The sequence below is a fragment of the Ambystoma mexicanum genome, chromosome 5p (assembly GCF_040938575.1).
Source record: "Ambystoma mexicanum isolate Mex_15411 chromosome 5p, UKY_AmexF1_1, whole genome shotgun sequence".
NCBI classification, from domain to species: Eukaryota; Metazoa; Chordata; class Amphibia; order Caudata; family Ambystomatidae; genus Ambystoma; species Ambystoma mexicanum.
This window is the reverse complement of record NC_090930.1, coordinates 769,489,980-769,505,786: the sequence shown is the minus strand read 5'-3', so window position 1 is coordinate 769,505,786 and position 15,807 is coordinate 769,489,980.

Here is a 15,807-nt window from a genome sequence, read left to right as displayed (position 1 = left end):
CCTCGATTACTACCAATTTCTTGAGCTGTTTCTGTACCTGCTCTGGCAGCCCTTGGCATAATATATGGTAAAACACAGGTATAGATTTCCCCCAAGATTCATGAGTCTCGAGTAACCATGTGTCCTTTGACTCCTTCATTTTACGTGTCATTATAGCTCCCATGTCAGAAGTATCCGGATATAGAAATCGTAATGCTTTCCATACCGCAGCTCTGCAATTATTAAATGGAGCTCCGTCATGCACAGTATTAACTGTGGTCACACCAGGGTAACCTGCCCATGTCCACACATTGTCTGCTCTATCACAGAGTATGGCGATTAAGAGACCTTTAATATCCCCTATAGCTAACGTGTTCCCTCCTGTCATTTTTTCTAGCTCGTGTATCCATTTTCCGGCTCCCGATGTCAACATTAGGTTTTCCCGATCCATGTGTGGCCATGGAATACACTGTGGTCTCGTTCCACCTTTCTCGAGCAACGGAAATTGGGGCGCATAGCCCTCCCTCTCTAATCTCATTGTTCTTCTGTCTATTGCAGGAGTAATGTTCCCACATCACCGTCTACCTGGCAACGTCCTTAGCCGACTCACATAGGGTGGTGGAGACACCCCCCTCTGACCGTGAGATACTTCTTCGTGTCGATCTGTGTGGCTGATTCTGATGCTCTCGGTGCAGACCCACCAGAATCTGACCATCTTATCCCTTTCCCTCCTGAGAATCGTTTTTCCCGTCTCCTCTCTTTCTCCTTTTCCTCATGCTCCTCTCATTCGGTGTCTAACATGGTATGTGCCCAACTCGTGCAACTTCTCGCATCCTCTTTGTTCCTGCTGATTTCCAGCCTATCTAGGGACAGTTCTCTATTTCTAGTACTTCGGGAGACGTCCTCAGCATCGTACAGCGGAGTGCTCTCCAGGCGCTCGTCTTCCCCCTCCCCTTGGCGTAATTGTTCTTGCCCCATTTCATCATATATTCTATCGATCGTCTCTCCGATGCTTCTGGTGTCGAAGTCATCCTCGATATTCGCCCTAGACATGCCTGGTGCTGAATAGTTCTCAGGAAAGAATTCTTCTATATCTTCCCAATCTTCTACTGGCTCAGGTTTTTTAACCTCCCTTTCCAGATATTGAAGATTGTGTGCTCTCTGTCGCTGCTTAGGTTCTACATGTTAGGGAGAATTCTCTGTTTAGGCTGAATTTGCTAACCTAGTGAGTCCCCCAGCAGCTTTGCTGGATTTCTGGAGTTTGTCTTTTTCCATCCTGCCAAGAGTGAGACTCTTTTTCTCCCACTCTTGGACATGAATGTGTGTAATTCCTTTGAATGTCAATGTGTTCTATGGGCTATGGGGTCTTTTACTCCATAGGGTCTCATATGTTTTTCTATGTGTGTTACACCGCACCCTCCGTGCCGTAGCACTGGGGCGTCCTAGCGGACCTCCATCATAGACTCCATACCCGGGGACTGACTACTGTCTCCCCGGGCATGTAAAGTCACCATTGGCTTTACTAGACCTAAATTTACTAACAGAACTAGTACAAACCATCCTATTGTGGACGTACTAGTAGGGGTAATTCGATTACTCCTGGGTCTGTTATCCGAGGGGGCACCGTCCCGTCCCCCCTCGTCGAGTTTTGGCTGGTGGCAGTGGAAACTACTTGTTATATTCGACCCCGAATATAAGACCCGACGTGCATCCACCACCAGAAAAAACTGCCCCCGCCGGAGCTGTCTCTCCACAAACAAGGTACCGTGTCCGCCTGGCTTCCCTTTCTGCCGGATAGAGTGAGGTGTCTTAATCCTCGCCTCTCCATTGGGTCGCCTCCAAGCTTTCTTAACTTTCTGTTCTGAACTGGTCCAATCTTTCCATAACAATTTGCGACAAAGACTCGAAGCGCATTTCCACTGAGACACTTCTTTGGGTCATATCGCCTTGCCTCTCTCTCCAATTGGGCCTGGCCTCTGAACTTTGTGATCTGCAGTAGACCCTGCCTTACTTGCCTTGCATTTGTTTGTAAAAGTGTTGGTGCCGAGTAAATTTCATAACCTGCCTTTTTCTCTCCCGTCCTAACGAATACTAGAGTGCCATCTAGGTTAAAGCATACACCTCTGTCTGCAAATAAGTGATGCCGTTGAACCTAGACTTGTCGAACTATTGTTAGGGGGATTGATCTTTTTCTTATAGTAATTGTGATTGAAGTTGTTTGCCGTATTAGTGCCAGAGTGTTTTTCATAGATGTGTTTTTATAAATAAATAACTATATATCTTTACACCGAAGCCTTGTGCCATGTTTGCTTGTTCTAATGTGTAAATTGCCCCATGTTGTATACTCCACATACTGCCTAACTCTTCTTGAGGGAAGTCTGACTGCTCAGCCACAGCTACCAGGTGAATCTGTGTGGTACAGACTGCTACCAAGTGGGTTTACTGCCAAACACCTGTAGTCCTAAATCTTTTGCAGTGGTCCCAGAGGGAACTGCACAGGTTTCCGCCTAACACTACATCATCATTGCATTCTCTGCGCTTCCTCTCTGACCTTGTCTTCTTCCTCTTTCTTTGCGTCTCTACGTACATTTGCCCTTTGGATTTCCTCATCCCTTCGTCTCTTTATTCTCTTTTCCCGTATCCTTTGCTCTTCTTCTATCCTTTGCTGCTCCTGTCTGTCCTGATCAACTGCTACTCTCTGTTTGCGATTGTGTTGCCTTTCTTGCTCTTCGCGATATAACTGTTCTAGTCTCTGCCTATCTTTGTTCCTTATTCTTTCATCTCTCAATCCTTTTTCTTTTTCCTCTCCTTTCTCTGCAAATCATCTAGCGTCTCTTTTTGTTTCACGTCATCTATGCCTTTACCATCGAGTTTCAATAAAATCTGCCCTCCCATCCATTCGTTCTGTGTGAATGCCATCTCATCAGTTCTCTCCTCACTTCCTTCCCATCTTTTGCCTTCTCTCTCCGTGTCGAGAGATGTAGTTGCTTGTGCCTGGTCTTTTCTCTCGTTCTCGCGTGTTTCCTTGTCCCTCGGGACTTTGGAGGTGATATCTCTATCCTTATCCTTGTCTAGGTTTTCATCACTACTTTGTGTAGGTGACTCATATGCCGGATTACTATACCCTGTAGCTGCTTTAAGTTCCCTTAGCGGGTATAAACCTTTGTCCATACTGTCCTCAGTTTTTGTTTCTGATGGGGCGCGTGGCGCTGAAGGTGTCTCATCCCACTCTGTGCATACGTTAAGTATCCAGTCTTATGGCGGCTCCTCCTCCTTATCCTGTTGATACATCTTCCAAAGCGTTAGGCATTTGTCTAACTTTTTTCCATTGTAACGATCCACCCTGGGGCCATGGCATAAACATCTTGTTCGCAGTTCCTTTAACCCATTCTGCACTGTACTTTTAGCTTAGGTGCATGTTTTGGCAACTGTTTGCACCGATGTACTAATGGAGTCATGTCTTCCATATTTATATCTGTTCACTTTCTCTTTATATAACACTTGTTATGTCTCTCGTTACTTAAACAATTTCAACAATATGAGCGAGCACCAATTGTCGCAAGCTCCAATCCTGTTTTTTTCCACAAAATGTTATATCTTCTATTTCAATCAACAAACATCAGGTTGTATTCTACAATATTTCAAGTATCCAATCGTGTAATTTTTATGCTAGTTCTTCCAAGGAAAACATTTCATCCTATGACGTCACAACAAATAACACATAAGACAGACGTTAACAGACTAGACAAACTCCAGCCGGTTACACAGACATCTGCCCCTAATATTACCCCGACGTGGAGTGTGAACTCATCCCTTTCACAAGCGTCTTTAACCACTGTGGTGACCGATTTTTTCCTATTTTATTCAAGACTATGTATGCAGGTTACTTCTAGCCGTTATATTAAAGCGTAGGAATTGGGCGTATCCTCTCTCTTCTCGGGTATCCCTGCTGGTATCCTCTCTCTTCTCGGGTGTCCTCCACGGTATCCTCTCTCTTCTTGGGTGTCCTCCCCGGTATCCTCTTTTGCTACTTAGTCACCCTCTGAGTCACTATTTCCTTTCCCATAAATATATATACAGATTCTACTCTACTTTTCACTATATTTTGTTTTCCTGCCTCCCTCCGTTACCTTTCGCTTACTTGTTTTATGGCATGCACTTTTTTGCCAAAGCATTTAGTATTTTTCACTCACTGTGTGCATGTTTCCTCTCTGGATGCTCAGGATCACCGCCTTTGTCATCGCCTCTCCTGCCGTTCGCCTGCTGAGCTGCCCATAGAAGCGGGAAGGGGTTATATGGGGAAACACAGGTCCCTTCAGACCTCTGCCTGCAGGTTCTGCTTTTTACTCTAACCTCTGTCTACGGGGAGCTTCGCGGTCTACTCAGCCGGATGGCAAAGGACTCGTGATATCGCAGAGGACCTAGAGTTACTTTATGTCGACGGTCAGTGGGTGTCTTATCTAATCGATAAATGATAAACCATCCGATCTCTGCTACCAAGTGTACACTGGGACCCCCAACCGGCCCATAGAGCTCGGGTTTGCCCAATAGCACTTTAAGACAAGATAGCAGCACCCGTGAGATGGATGGGGGTGCAGATTAATACTCCAACACCAAATCAATAATGACATCTCAACGGTTTGGCAAAGGAAGTCCGTTTAATGACAAGTACAAAAAAGGGGCAGTCTCATGAATATCAGCGGGTGCGTGATCTTCTCTCTCGCATCACAACTCCGACAAACTTCATAAAAAACATATTTATCCTGAAAACTCGTCTTTACTGACGTTTAACGCTTGAAAGTTGGCATGCATAGGTACTATATCTCTATATGGTAACGGAGTAAGGGGATTGGATAAACACTGTCAGGTGGGGCACCTAAGCCCTTCCTTCAAAATGGCTACTGTAGACATCACTAAAATATGACGTCCTATTGGTTCTACGAACTATAGGACCCTAGGTGACTTGGTCCACTATGATTGGTTTGGCATCAACCCCACTCATACTTTTCCACTTTGCTTAGCAGCACGCAGAATGTTCAGCCAGGTGCAGGGTGGCCCCTAACTCCCCCGGCCTTCCTCCAATTACTTTTAGAATCAATCATCACTTTAGTGGCTATGTGTCAATTATTTCACTGTGGTTGGCTTCGAGACTGCATCTCTGTCTGGAAAAGTTCTGATATCTTTGCCTGGCCCACTGCCATGTGTAGGTGTCTCACTTCTTCTCGCTCGGCTGGTCACGTGATTCAGACACCGTGAATTTGCCTCTTCTTCATGTAATTTGTGTATTTGATTTTCGTTTCACCCACCACCTGCCTTCAGTTTCTTATCTAGACCTTTCTGAAGCAGGATATTCTATTCTTTGCTTCAATTAATTGTAGCTACTGTTTATCTATTTTAAATGATGCGCCCTTGGCTTTTCTGGCATGATTTGCCTCTGCTGAGTTTCGTTTCTGCCGCTTATTCTCGATTTGCTAAATATGAAGCTCTCCTCGTATGGTCTTTAGTAACCTTTGGTGGATTCTGCTTCTTGTGAAAAGTGGAATTACACTTATATAACATGCTTCTTTTGAGGTACATATGTATAGGTGGCACTTGCCGCAATCTGTCTTCTACTAAGCATAGCAAGCCGCACCATTTTCTTAGCTTTCTTGCAGTTCCAAGCATATGTACATGCGTAAACTGGTCGAATATCGTCATCATGCTCGTGGCATAAGCTTCTTACATTTGGCAACGTCCTTTCACTTTAGGTTCACGATATCCCTTGTCCATGGCGTTCCGTCTCTTTATGTCATTCTCTGGTCGTCATAACTTCTATATATGAGTCAGTTTGGGTTCTTGTCTCTGTCACCATTCGTCTTCCATTAAAATCTTTTTGGATTCTTCAGGGACTGTACTTAGACGATCTTCATTTCATTTCATTGGTTGATATGGTTTTCTCAATGGGTGCTTTAGTGTCCATGGTTTCTTAGGTATGGGTATTTCTGAACAAGTAGGGAGATGGAATGAATTACCTGCCATCTGTCATTTTTTCTGCTTCTGCTGGTGGTGAGTGAGGATGGTAACATATATGTCTATGCCACCTGACTTCTGGCCTCTATGCACTGGGATGTCCCTTTCACAGCTGCCCATTTTTGCTGCTATATGTAGCAGACGTGCGTTTGAATTTGTCTGTGGCTCAGTCACCCGCCCAGGCAAAGGTGGGGGATGTTGACGGCGTGGGAGGGTCAATTGGACATGCAGCTACACCATGCTCCCTGATAGAATGAGTGCTCTGATTCTGGTGTTCCATCTAGTAGAGGACGTCCTAAGTACAGCCTGCACTCCAACCGTCCATTTTGAAATACCAGGAACATTCACGCCGAAATATGTGACGTATGATAAGCAAATAAATCAGCAGAGAGCCGCAGTGGGGCTCTGTCCAGTACCTTTCAGAAGCGCCGTCAAAATAATTTTTCAATAAGTTATATTTGTTGTAGTTTACTGAAGAAGCAGGATGTCATTTCAACCAGAAATGATTTACACATTAACCACTAACAGAAGGCAGAGGTGGCCCCTTGGTAGGGGCATTTTACCATAAACTGTGTTGATTGAACTGGATTCAGTAAACCGGGTGGTGAATGGGGTATTATGGGAAAAAGAGACAAAACAAACATTACAATTCTAGAACCAGCAATTTCCGAGATTCAATTTACAGTTTGCTAGTCCTGTGAAACAGAAGCACGAGAGGTGGGTTAGGTGGTCGTTTGGGAGGGAAGATGAGTGGGTAGGGGAGTCCCTTTCAGTCAATAGCATGTGGAGTTTGAGTCTTATTTTGAACAGTTTGACTGATGAAACCAGGGCTCAAGTCGAGGGTACATGTGGGGGACGGAGTCCATTCACTTTATTCAGAGGGTGGACTCAGTCCCCCCACCTAAAATGAGAAACATTCAATGACCTCTTTGAATTTATGATTTAAAGATGACCTCGGGGATCAAACTGCAGTCATCAGGTTTGTAGGCTGGAGACTTCACCACTGCACTATATAACCTGATGAAAAGTAACAACCAATTAAAGGTGAAATTTCAGTACTGCAAGTCCCAGGGAAAACATTTGTATTGGTTCTTGGAGTTTAAAACATGCACACCTTTTAATGTTTTCAAAAACACTATTAGAGAAAAATATCCTCTCTTGGTTTGGTGTGTGTGTTGATTTTATGAAAGGCAAATGCCATTTGTTTTTATTATTTTATTTTTTACTATTTATACTTGGTTAGATAAAACCTTTACAAAATCTCAAAATAAAAGAAAACACAAAAATGTATAACAATACATATTACAATAAAATTGTTACATCTATAGATATTCAAACTAATTACTAAGACAGCTTATAAAAAAGATATTTTCCAAAAATGGCAACATTCCATTTTACAATAGAAGCAACATTCCACTTTACAATTAAACAAGGAGAATCATACACTTTTTCCTTGAATTCCTCAGTTATTCATTTCAGAGACAGCTAAATCCTTTTCTATAACCTTTAAGAGATGGCCTGTAGCAAAAATGAATAGATAGTATGAACCATGCATAAATCTGTCCCATAAGATTTCGATAGAATCTACATTTCTCATACACACAAATAAAAAAAATAAAACACAGTACGTGATATTTTAAATTGCAGACATTCTGGTACAAGGTGTTTTAATGTTTCATTTGGTTCATCGCAATTGGGAAACCTGCATTTCCTCGTCTGCATAAATAGTGGCATACCGTCCCAATGTCCACATCTCTCCTTAGCTCTAAATTGGTTTAATTTAAACCGAATATACAGGGTTCTTATGAATGCACAAGGAAATATTGTGATATATGCACAACAAGGTAATCTCTTTCGTATCACTTTGGCATATTCTGTATAAATTGAGAACTGCTGTACTTGCTCAACTGTATGGATGCAATCATTGTCAAACAGTTTTTTTTTATAACAAATGCAGGTCTAAAGCATAGATTGTAAGGAGTTACAGCCAGCTCTTCTAGTGTTTATTGCATACGTTTTTGGCACTTCGTGATGGAATATACAATTTTTGCTTCCATCATATCGTATAAATCACTGTATAAACAATTACTTGGCTGATTCAAGAGCTTTGCATAACTACACAGTGAGCGCCATAGTACTAAGAAATCCCTTAGCTGTTTAAGAAAAAAAGAGACAATATTTGGCAAAAATGATCTTCATTTGACTAGCCAATGGATGGGCTTTCTGATTAAGTCGTTCTTTCCATATAGCAATAGATGAACTACTGCTTACATGTGTCGTAGGCTCATTTCACTGATTTTCCATGTGAATGATTTTAATTTTCTTCCAGCATGCTAGTTTTCCTCACGTTGGGTGCTAAATTCAGATCATAAGCATAGTTATTAAATAGCTGGAGGTTCATCTGAAGGCCTGCTGGTGTAGAATCTATGATGGTCAAGTCATCTGCGAATGCAAGCCAAAGCAATCTTAGACTGCCCATTCTAACAGCGTACATACCTACCCCGTTCCATAGATCATCAAGATCGCACAAATATAGATTAAATAAGATTGCCGCAAGATTACAACCCTGTTTAAGACCTATATAGGTGTTATTGGGTTTGGTCATTGCTCCTTCTCTGTTGATTCTAACTTTATAGGCTGTAGTAGAATGCAACCTTATTAGCCAAAAGACAATTCCTTCAGGTATTCCCAATTTTATTCGTTTTTCACCAAAGGAGCGCCCTTACTACAGAATCAAATGCTGGTGACAAATCAATAATTGCAATGTACACAGGGATGACTCCTTTCTTTTTTGTGTTTGCTATAATGTGGAAAATAACAGTTGCATTCAATGCTGTCCCCATACCCTTCCGAAAACCAATCTGGGCTTTGGATAGGATGTTATTCTGCATTATACACTTCTCTAATTCATATAAAAGTAGACTTGAGAAGATTTTGGCACAGGTGTCTATTAGGGAAATGGGTATATCATTTTGCAATTCTTTTAGGTTACCTTTCCTATAGATCGGGACAATTATGGATGTACCCCATTGATTGGGAGTATTACCAACTTTTATAACCAGTTCGAATTTAATCTTAAGATTCACGGCCCACAAAACAGGGTCAGCTTTGTATATGCATGAGGGAATTCCATCCGGGCCCGGGGCTTTCGAGATGCCAAGTTTATTAATCGCCCAAATGATATCATGCTCCGTCCATGCAAAACAGTCCCATTTCACATTTCTTTTGTATGTGGTTGTAATACCATTAAAACGTGGAGGACAAGCGAATTTCCCTGAAATAAAGTTGACCCAATTTTCAGCAGATATCGTACTCTCAGTGGTTACTTGATGTGCAGAATTTATGTTACGTATGGTAGCCCACATTGCCCTTGAATCATGTTTACATAACTTACCAATAATCTCACAGTTTTGATTGTTGTGATTCTTGATTCTCAAGAGTCTCATTTTGTTTTTATAAATCTGGAGAATTCTTTTTTTTAAGTACCAATAAACGGATTGATCATTAATAATGTTTTTCAGTTGGCGAATTTCCTTATTTTTTATTTGCTTTTGAAGTTGGACCTCAGGATCGTGTTTTGGACCATTGAAAACTACGTTCCTTACAGGTTTGGTATTTATTGATTCTATAGCCCGAGTTACAATATCTTGTATCATCCAACCTTTAATGAAGGGAGAAAGTAGATAGTTATCAGTGCTTTTACTATTTCAAACTCAAGCCGTACCTTTTGTGAGATTTCATTGCACAGATGAGGATTCCATCTAATAGATCTCTTAGGACGGTCTTTCCTCGATCAAAATGAGGAAGGGATTTACCTTACAAGTAGGATAGGTCATGTCTAAGTGTATAGGAGCATGATCACTGGTTTTGATCGGATCGACAGCGACCGGTGTGACTAGATGGATTAACGTACTGAAGATAGCAAAAAAGTCAATCATTGAAACAGAAGATCCTCACCTCCATGTATACTGCTGCCCAAGTTGAGCGATCTCAACAAATGCTATCTCCCATGTATCAAAATAGTCATACCACTTTGTTCCATGAGTCTGAGCTAAGCTCTAACCTATGCTCCATATAGGCAAGCTTTCCTCTTCCATATCTATACATCTTGAGTTGAAGTCCCCAGCGATGATAATATTACAGCAATGACTCTGATTATGTATACTTTCTAAACTTAAGTCTACGTCATCAAACATATTTTCTAAAGGCAATTTTAGCGGATTCCAGTACACTGATAGAATAACTAACGGGCCTTCGATTTCTTTTTGTACATCAGTCATTATTGCTAACACATTTGGTGATGAATACACAATTTTAGCATTACATTTCAATCTGTTGTTGATTGCAATTGCGAGGCCTCCCATCGGTATTAAAATCTTCTAGATTGACTTCATGGACACTCATTGTTTCCTGTAGCAAAATAATATCTAATTTAAATCTGCTAGAGAAGGAAGACAACCAACCATGGAGCATCGAGTGACCACAGCAGTTCCATGAAACAATATCCAATCCCTGTTTCTTTGCTTGCTAATTTGTACTTTTTGCATTTTTGATCACAGCAATTGAACAAATTAAAGGTTCCACCCAGGCCAAATCATGTTTTCCAGCTGTCATTGCTAACAACTGAGAGATGCAGTTTTGCTCCATTGATGTCACACTCGATACTCCAGTTGGTGCCTCTCTCCTTATTAACGGCTTCTGAAAAAATTCATCAGCTGCTATTTCGCAGTTCAATGTTTGAAGGCAGAACCCAAGTTCCTTTAGATCCGCTCCAAATGCCCAAATGTGTTTCAGGACATTGACGCTAGATACGTAACATATCATTCGCTGATTATCAAAATTGGCAAGAGCTATCCTGTCAAAGTCACCAGTAGTCAGGATATGGAGTGATGGAATACGGGCAATAACATATCTCCGATCCATTGTCCCTTAAGAATGTCAGGGTTTCCCTCCAATCCAATAATACTAAACTCTGAGGGCGACGGTATATGTGTGTTATTCACTGGTTCAAAGTGAGTACCATTGGGTGGAACATTTATCAACAAGGTTTCCTCTTCAACATGTGCCTCTGGGAGAATGGTCAACACATCTACCTTTAATTCTAAAGTGGAGGGCCCAGACTTCAATAAGTCAGTGCCAAGTGCACAGGATGCAACACTTGTGTTTATAGGGGGTCCGTCATATTGCAAATGCTTTTTCTCCCCTGTTAAATTCAATTCCTTAGTAAGCGAGTGTGATGAAACTATCCCACTTTCCACCACAGTATTCAAGGAGTGAATCATATTTGCATAACTCAATGAATTGATCGTAAAGTCCCCCCTTTGGCCATCAAGCCTGGGACCAAGTGGCACTCTGCATGATGTATTGGGGCCCGCTCTTGAAGGACTTGAATGTATGTCCATCACTCCCTGATTTTGTTCTAATGCTAAGGAGGCACTTATCATATTAGATTTGGCATCGCTCATTTCTAAATGAAAAAGACCGCTACATTTCCCTGGACCACATAAGATAACATAATCATTTTTGGTAAGGGGGTGTACTAATTTAGCTCCTTCATGCACAGATCTGCAAGAATTTGTTTAGGTATTCTGATTGTCAAAGACTGGAGCCTCCAAGACCACTGAGGTTTGAGCATGGAATTCGTTGGTAAGTGAATCTACTTTTTGACCTGCTAATTCTCCCCTTTGTTCACTACTTTGTTACTTAATTTTATCCCTATACTAAGGAAGTAATCCTTCAAATCGGGCCTATTTTTCTGGCATGCATTAGAAGAGGCATTAGAAAGAACAGACTGGCTACAAGATTGAGAGCTCTTTACTATTGCATTTGGGACCTGTGCCTTATTACACAAGAGGGAGGATTTGTCAGAAACCACTAGGTTTAGACTACTGGGAGGTGAATTCTTCTTTTTTTGTTATTATTATTTTTTGTGTGTTTTTTGATAATGTTGCAGACAAAATGGGAAGAAGTACAGCACGACTCTCTTCAGATAATTGATCAACTTCAATTATATCGTCGTCCTGAGGGCGCGGAGTCACATTCGCCTGATCAGGATCAATCTCTTCCCCTTCATGCAATCCATTACTGGACTTTTTTACTATTAACATTTTATCCTTCCTGAACTTCTCAGCCCATTTGACTGCTCTGAGATGGGCTTTTTTGAAGCGCTGGGATAAAAATGAAGATTTCTCTTTTGCAGAATTCGCATTACTCTCATCCTGTGCTGTATCATCTATAATTTTTAAGAGAACAGAGGGGCTATCAGCAGTTGTAGATTCGTGGAGTGTCGGGAGAGGAGTGATAGGTTGGGATTCGGTCGCTAAGCCCTTTTTGATTTCTCTCAAATCTTGTTTTATTAAGTCAATAGCGATTGACCAATTGTTCAAGGATGTTTCAGGAATTGAATCCAAGGGTTGAGTAGGCATTTGTTACACAGGCGATGTCACACTGAGTTTGCTCATCAACCTGACGAGGTCTAATCTTTGGTTCAATTATCGAAGCTAACCCATGGGCAGAATTACAATGAGTTGGAAGATTGGCCTCTTTAGCCATAATGAAACCTTTGAGCCGATTGAGTTTGTACATTAGCTCATTAGTGGAGTGTTTCATCTCTCTTAGTTCCATGTGGGTAAAGTCATGCCCTTTATCCAATAAGTCCAATATCCTGATAATTACAGGAAATGTATATGGGCTAGGAGGAGGGATGCACCTAATAGGTCCTTGTTCTTATCCCCCTGACGCCCTTCATACTCTGCATTGATGATAGGGATATCAGGCTTAGGGGATTTAATCTCTAGATGTTTGCAAATAAACATCACCTTCTTTGGGGTTATTTGAAGATTGGTAATCGGTTCCCTATTGCTTTTATTAAGTGAAAGTTCAAAAGGGAGAAGGGGTGTGGGTTGTGATTGACAAGGAAAATCAGATAGAAGTTTGCGATCTATCAAAGGCGTCAGAGCACCTATGGAGTCGCAAATTTGTTTATTCAATTCATATATTGCTAAGGGTCCCTCAGCTAACACATCAACGGGTGACTCTCTGTCCGCTGGTGAAATGCTTGGTATATTCTCAGCACTAGGAAATACAACATCCATGTGCCATAAAATTCCTACCGCTGCGCTCTCATAGACAGATGAGTCTTCGAATTGCACAACTTCAACAGGAGTGATTCCATTAGGATTACTGATCTCTCTCTTTGCAATATTAGGTTGTTCTTCATCACCTTATTCAAAAGTACATTTTCCCACCTTACTCCGTATTCATATGACTGTTAAATTATCTTATTGAATGAGTATATGGCATACTACCTTATCTCTTACACTTACCTTTGTAACCCACTATGTTATGCTATCCTATATTCACGTTTACGCCGCTAATGTTTGTAACCTTGGTGTAAATGTGCTATAACTTGGTGTAAAATCTTTTCGAGGACGCTTTGTAACTGATACATATGCCCCCAGCTGCCCCAGGGCCAGGAGCGCTTTACAAATAAAATAAATACAAATACAAATACATTAATAACAGGGGATATTGGCATTTTAATACTGTTATTATTATTTACACAATTGGGGTTAACAATATCACAGTCTATGTGAATTTTTGGATACGCAGTATTGCCCGTGCATATTGTCGCATCAACATTCAGAAAGTGTCAACAATCAAGTACACAATAATGGGGGAAGGTGTGTCGACACTCTCCCCCAACCACAGAAGCCGAATGTAGTCCACCCTCCACCCGTGGTTGGCACAGATACCTGATATATAAACACAGGAAACCACGTGGCAGCCAGTGGGGGGAAGAGGGTTAGGGAAAAGTTGTGGACGGGAGGGGGAATGTTAGGAATACCAGATAGAGGAATAGGAAATGCCTAGGTTGGATAGGACCGGGGAAGTAACAGGGAAAAATCCTACACTTTCGAATATCTTGTGGAGTACCATAGACCATAACACAAAAACTCAGACCACCAATACTACCCCTTAATACAGGTCACTGATGCACTTCCTAGAACACTTGCACTCCCTAATACCCCTTGATACAGGCACAGGTTGTCATACAGTTACAGGGACCACATATATGCAAGCAAAAATGAAACAGACTCATGGGATGTCATCCCAACACGAAGAACATAACACATGGCCCTATGGGCAAACAGTAGCAACACTTACAAACATAAAACATGTATGGCCATAGACCTAGATCAAACACAAACATTGTACTGTGTTCCTGAACACACTCGGAGTAATCGAGTTAACAGCACTCATACTCGAATGAAGTCTGTGCATCCTTCCAGTGCTAGTGCCACAGGCATTGAAACACCAGTACTCTACAAACTCAATATGACAGGCCTCACGTTCTTTTCCCCCCAGACCCCAATGCTGGAAATCAATAAGTTCCACACCCATAGGCAATGAACATTAAGAGTTCTTCCCTTTTTTCAATAGAGAATACCATGAATCTAACACCAGCATGAACCTGTGAAAATCAAACGAATTCAGAAACCCTTCCCGCACTCATCTTTTCGTCCGGGAAGCTCGCAAACCTTCCCGGACGTAATCTTGCGTAGCCGTGACAGCAGCATGGGTTCTTCTTCAGCCACTGCACATTCCAAAGGGCCGCTCACGGAAAAATAAAGTACCGGCATAGAAACCACGCGTGTTCTCTTTTCGCTGCCATCCGCTCAAATTGCCTGCTCAGGGAAAAAAACAATTACAGGCGCCAGCGGCTCTCCTCAATCTTCCGGCATGGCTTCGCCTCACAAACCAGAATAAGCCAAACCTGCCGTGCGCCGTTGGCCCTTGATAAGCTGTTACTAATTAGTGTCAGCTGGCCACACGCGCGCACGGCAAGAACTACTAGATGTCCCCGAGACTGCTGAGAAAGGTAGTTTCTTGGCCTACATACAGTTCTCTAAGCTTTCTGAAGTCCCTACACCTCTTCCGTCTCCACCACCCCATAGTCCTGACATTACCTCCTCTCCCAGGGCCCTTCCCAGGACCTGGTTTATCCGGATGTCACCAATGAAATTGTTACCCATAGGCAATGAACATTAAGAGATCTTCCCTTTTTTCAATAGAGAATACCATGAATCTAACACCAGCATGAACCTGTGAAAATCAAACGAATTCAGAAACCCTTCCCGCACTCATCTTTTCGTCCGGGAAGCTCGCAAACCTTCCCGGACGTAATCTTGCGTAGCCGTGACAGCAGCATGGGTTCTTCTTCAGCCACTGCACATTCCAAAGGGCCGCTCACGGAAAAATAAAGTACCGGCATAGAAACCACGCGTGTTCTCTTTTCGCTGCCATCCGCTCAAATTGCCTGCTCAGGGAAAAAAACAATTACAGGCGCCAGCGGCTCTCCTCAATCTTCCGGCATGGCTTCGCCTCACAAACCAGAATAAGCCAAACCTGCCGTGCGCCGTTGGCCCTTGATAAGCTGTTACTAATTAGTGTCAGCTGACCACACGCGCGCACGGCAAGAACTACTAGATGTCCCCGAGACTGCTGAGAAAGGTAGTTTCTTGGCCTACATACAGTTCTCTAAGCTTTCTGAAGTCCCTAACACCTCTTCCGTCTCCACCACCCCATAGTCCTGACATTACCTCCTCTCCCAGGGCCCTTCCCAGGACCTGGTTTATCCGGATGTCACCAATGAAATTGTTTGACCAACCTCGGAGCATGTACTGCATCTGCTGGTTCCCAAAAACAGTCTTCTGGTCCATAACCTTTCCATTGAATCAGATACCAGAACTGACGATTCCTTTTCTTTACATCCAGAATACACTGAACTTCATATTATTTTTGACCTTCTTTCATGAT